At 38.1% G+C, this 5,576-nt stretch overlaps 1 pseudogene; it reads left to right on the forward strand.

Annotated features, from left to right (window-relative positions):
- The first annotated feature begins 2,671 nt into the window (after positions 1-2,671).
- On the forward strand, positions 2,672-4,250 carry LOC118982608 (importin subunit alpha-1-like; annotated as a pseudogene).
- Positions 4,251-5,576: the final 1,326 nt, after the last annotated feature.

Below are 5,576 nucleotides of genomic sequence, written 5' to 3' on the forward strand. Positions count from 1 at the left end.
AGCAATCTAGGTATAATGCAGACCTGATTTCCTCTCAGAAAGCCAATCCATGGGTTTGGCATCCTGTGTGCCAACATGCACCTATCAGCTTTCCAATGGGGCTGGGCTGAATTTGCCATTCCATGTGGATAGGTTCCCTATAATTTAGAAGAGTGTGATTGAAAGGATGCTATCCAATTTAGGTAGGAGAGTCAAAAGATTGCATTGACAGATTTGAAAGAAGCAAGGGAATGAGTCACGTGGATGTCTCTGGGAAGAATATTACAACTAGACAGAACAACTAATAGAGAGGCTCTGAGGTAGGAAAATGCCAAGAGTGTTTCAGAAATAAGGCCAATGTGGTTGACCTGAAGTGAGCAAGAGGGTTAGTGTTGGAGATGAATTCAGACAGTATGCAGAATCACATCTAATGCTGTCTTACGGGTGGGTCATTGTAACAACTTCGAACTTTACTCTGAGAAATTCATCTTTTGAGTAAACAAGCTATGGTATCTGACTTACATTTAACAGTATTGCTCTGGCTGTTGTGTTGAGAATAGGCTTTTTGGGAAGGTGAGCAAATGTGGAAGCAGAGAGACCAGTTAGAAGACTATTGTAGTAACCCAGACATAAAATTATAATAGTTTGGACTAGAACAGTGGCAGTAGAGGTTGTGAGAAATAGTTGCATTCTAGATATGTTTTGATGGTATTTTTGACAGGACTTGTAGGTGAATAACATGAATAATGGAGAAAAGAAAGAAATAAGGATGACAGATTTTTAGCTTAGATAACTGGAAAGAGAGTAGCTCCTTACTAACATAAGGAAAAAATGTAGGAAGAACAGGTTTGAGGGCCAATATGAGGAATTAATTTCAGGTCTGTTAAGGATGTAAAGATTGTTAGATATTGAAATAAAGATGGTGGGTAATCAATTGGATATATGAGTCTGGAGTTGAGGGGAGATGTCTGATTATATTTGGAAATATTCAGCATACAAATAATATTTAAAGAATGGATGAGATTACCAAAGACTGCCTCAGGGTTCAATAGATAAAGAAGAGACTAAAACCAAGGTCTGATCTGGAGAGTACTCTAGAAGTTGAGTCAATAAGAGGAATCAGCAAAGGAGATAACAAAAAAGTCAATGAAAAGGAAATGTGTGAGGTTCTGGAAGTCAAGCAGGAAGGAGTGATCAACTATAAAAATTACTACTAACAAGGCATATAAGGTTGGAACTGAACATTGGGTTTATCAATGGGGAAATCATTGATTATCTTGAAAAGAATAGTTTCTGTGGAACAGTGGTGGCAAAAATCTGACTGCAATGGGCTCAACATAGTTGTGAGGATGGATGGTTTTTATTTTTGAGCGGTTTTGCTATAAAATAAAGAATAGAAACAAGGACAGGAGTTGCTAGAGGGAGATGTGTAATAAAGAATTTTTCAGATGGGAAAATAACAGAATTTTAAAAATTTTGATAGCAATGATTCAGTAGAAATTAGAAAAATGGATGATGCAGGAGAGAGACTGATGAGTTGCTGGGGTGATATCCTGGAGTTTGTGAGTGAGCATAGAATCTAGTGGTAAAGTGGAAGTGTTGGCATTAGATAGGAACATGGAAAAACAGGCACAGTTCCACAGCATGTAGTTTGGGATTATGGAAGTTATTTTCTATTTTCCATTTTCTTTCAGATGAGAGTATGATGGGAGGAGGAAATGTTGAAGGTCTGAAGAGAGTACAAATGTGAAATAGTGATTTGTGAGAACAGAATGAATGGCCTAGGAAAACATGTGATTCTTGACCAGTATTAAGGATCTATTTAAAGTGGGTGGTTGTGTTTTTCCTTCTCTGCATTCAGCTGTAAGGCTACAGGTGTGGAAATAGGCAGAAAATTGTATTTAACTAGGGTTGGGGCTTTGGCAAGTGTATAAGATGAAACAATGAGTAAGCTAGTTGAGCTTGAATGTCCAGTGGCAAAAATTAATAACTGGCCACTGTAATGGATAGTTCAGGTAGGGAGACCATGAGAGTTTTGATGGAATGTGAAGGTTGAAAACTATATCTGATTTGGGTGCACAACAAACTTGCTAGAACACAAAACACTTGTTATTTGAGACCCATGCTATTAATAAAACCCATATTATTGCAGACCAATGGATCAAATCCATTGTCTGTGACTGTTATGACTATAACAATAGTTATTTGAAAATATACTTGCTGGCAAGCGTGTTAAAAAAATCCAGTCACACCGCTAAAGTAGTCTCACCTCATTTATATATTACCTTTCCTCTGAAGGGCTTTAGCTACTGAACACAAATCTATCAAATAGTAAACATGCTTCAGAGGCTATAACTCCTAGAAAAATCAAGGTTTGAGTAAAAGCAGATGAAAGACTGGAGATAATAGGAGAATGGATGAAGAGAAAGGTGAAATAGAAAGGGAGCAGTAGCCCTCAGGATAAAAATACCATTGATAAATCAAGCAAGTAAAGAAATAATACACTAAAAGAAACTAAGAAGATAAACAAGAGTCACAAAGGGAGTGGTGCAGAGGGAAACATAAAAGATGCTGCAAATATACTATCTTGTAGTGGTCATTTTCAGAGCAACCAAAACACAGCTTGTTCACACCACACTGTCTCCTGTGAAAGCCTGAGCAAAATGTGCAGCTATCTCCCTGTCTCATAACTATGTGCACCAATAAGAATGTTAATTCCCCAGCTGCCCATGTTAATAGATCCAAGAACAAGGGAAAAGAGTACAGAAATGAAGTGTCACTGAACAGAAGTTAATGTGGAGCTGAGGAAATCTAGGAAGGATGACCAGATGCTGAAAATGAGAAATGTCAGTTTGTATCCTGATGATGCTACTTGTTCACTGCAGGGGTGGAGGAGAACCTGCAACACCCAGGGCTTTGCAAATTGGTCTGTTGAGGACACTGTCAAAGGCATAAATACCAACAATTTGGAAAGCCAGGTCCGAGCTACTCAGACCTCAAGGAAACTGCTTTGTAGGGAAAAACAGCCACCCATAAACAACATAATCTGGGCTGGTTTGATTCCAAAGTTTGTGTTCTTCTTGGGCAAACTTGATTATAGTCCTGTTCAGTTTGAATCTGCCTAGGCCCTCACTAACATTTATTCTGGGACATCAGAACAGACTAAGGCTGTAGTAGATGCAGGTGCTATCCCAGAATTCACTTATCTGTTAGCATCTCCCCATGTTCACATCAGTGAACAAGCCATACTGGCTCTAAGAAATATTGCAGGTCATGGTTCAGTTTTCTGAGACTTGGTAATCAAGTATGGTGCAGTTGATCCATTGCTGGCTCTTCTTGCAGTTTCTGAGATGTCATTTTTAGCATGTGGTTACTCATATAATCCTACCTGGACACTTTCAAATCTTTGTCACAATACTGCACCTCCTCTGTCGAGAAGATTCTTCCTATTTTAGTTCGTATTCTGCATTATGATGATCCAAAAACATTAGCAGATAACTGCTGGGCCATTTCCTACTTTACTGAAGGTCCAAATGAATGAACTGAAATGGTTGTGAAAACAGAAGTGGTGCCCTAACTTGTGAAGCTCCTAGAAGCTACTGAATTGCCAATTGTGATTCCTGCACTAAGAACCATAGGAAAAACTGTCACTTCAACAGATAAACAGATTCAAGTTGCAATCGATGCAGGAGCACTTCCCATCTTTCCCAGACTACTAATGAACTCTAAGACTAACATCCAGAAGGAAGCTACATGGACAATGTCAAACATCACAGCTGGCTGCCAGAACCAGACACAGCAAGTAGTGAATCATGGATTAGTCCCATTCCTCATTGTTGTTCTCTCTAACACAAACTTTAAGACAAAAGAAAGCTGTATGAGCTGTGACCAACTGTACAAGTGATGGAACAGTTGAACAGATTGTATACCTCATTCATCATGGCTAATAGAGCCATCGGTGAACCTGTTAACTGCAACAGATACCAAAATTATTCTGGTGATTCTGTATGCATTTCAAATATCTTTCAGGCTGGTGAGAAACTAGGTAAAACTGAGAAAGTTAGTACAATGATTAAAGAATGTGGAAATTAGGATAAATTGAAGCTCTATGAAATCATAAAAAATAGTCTATGTACAAAGCTTCATTAAACTTGATTGAGAAGTAGTTCCCTGTAGAGGAACAGGAAGACCAAAATGTTGTTCCAGAAACTACCTCTGACAGCTACACCTTGCAAGTTCAGGATGGCACTCCTGGGACCTTTAACTTTTAAATTGTACAGCTGAGGCATGAAAAGCTGTTTTCTGTGTACTGTGTTTGGTGTGAGTTTGTCTTACTGTTTCTCTACTAAGAACTCTTTTAAAATTGATTTTGTTAGTTTAACACTTTTAACAACAAAACTTTGCTTGAACACTATAAAGCTTCTCCTCTCAGTGGGTTTCTTATTTCTATGTGGAATTTCATATCTTGCAGTGTTCTGTAAATAAATATGAAATTCCACCATTTTTGTTACTTCGAAAAAAAGATATGGCAAGTATACTAAAAAGAATACACCAATATTACTAAAATTCCTCAGTGAAGCTTCTGATAAAATAAAGTTAAATTTACTTATAATCGAGGCACTTGAAAAATATTTATTTAGCTTAGTACGTGCTAAGCACTCTACATATATTAATTTATATTATACTCTTGAGGTCTAAATGGTAGATATCATTATTATCTCCATTTTACAGATGAAGAAACAGAGTAATAAAAGCTAAATCACTTACCTGAGTTCCACAAATTGTTTCCATGATTTCAAAGCCAATGCCCCTCCATCTTATCAAACTATCTCCCAACTGATTGAGATACTTTATATAAAAGTATGCTTTTTAAAATTTATTATTTGAATCTATGTTTATTTTAATAATAGTTTATAACCACAGAATACAACAGTATTGTGTCCATAAAGGAAGTGTTAGAGAACAGAATCAGAGGGAATGATATACTATTACTGAATGGACCCACCCTTGTGCTCTGGGGATTCCCCCCTATACTAGATTCTTTTTGCCCACCACCAGGGAAAGATGTCTCTCAATGCCAGAGATTTGTGAAAAGGAAAGAAATTATTTATTTAAAAACTTATACAGATTTAGAGTAATGACTTAATGTCTTCATTCAAAAATACTAAAGTCCTTTAGAATACCACAAACGCACAGTCCTTCCTTCTCCCCTCTGACCAGTCTGGGACACCGTATCTCAGGAAAAGAAGTAGTTTAGGTAGCCCCTCAGTTTTGGCATCATCAGCTGTGTTGCTGCTGCAATTTCCAGTTAATCTAAAACCATGTGGCACCTTCTCATGCCCCACCAGCAATAATTCTTTCACCCCTTTTCTTCTAGGCAAAGGCTCTCCTGCTTACTAAGCCACATGGCAAAAAGGGAGCACCCTAAAGCTGCATGGTCCCAACTTTCACCAAAGCCATGTAGTCCCTCCAAAATAGAAAGGCTGCCACACCAGGTTTAAATCCCAGTGCCAATCTTCTTCTGCAGCCCCATTTCCGACTCCTCCCACAATCAGCTACACCTGCCAGCATTCCCGTATTCTTCCAGCTTTACTGGG

This window comes from Sturnira hondurensis, unplaced genomic scaffold, assembly GCF_014824575.4.
Source record: "Sturnira hondurensis isolate 20B ecotype Veracruz unplaced genomic scaffold, ASM1482457v3 Scaffold0025478, whole genome shotgun sequence".
NCBI lineage: Eukaryota > Metazoa > Chordata > Mammalia > Chiroptera > Phyllostomidae > Sturnira > Sturnira hondurensis.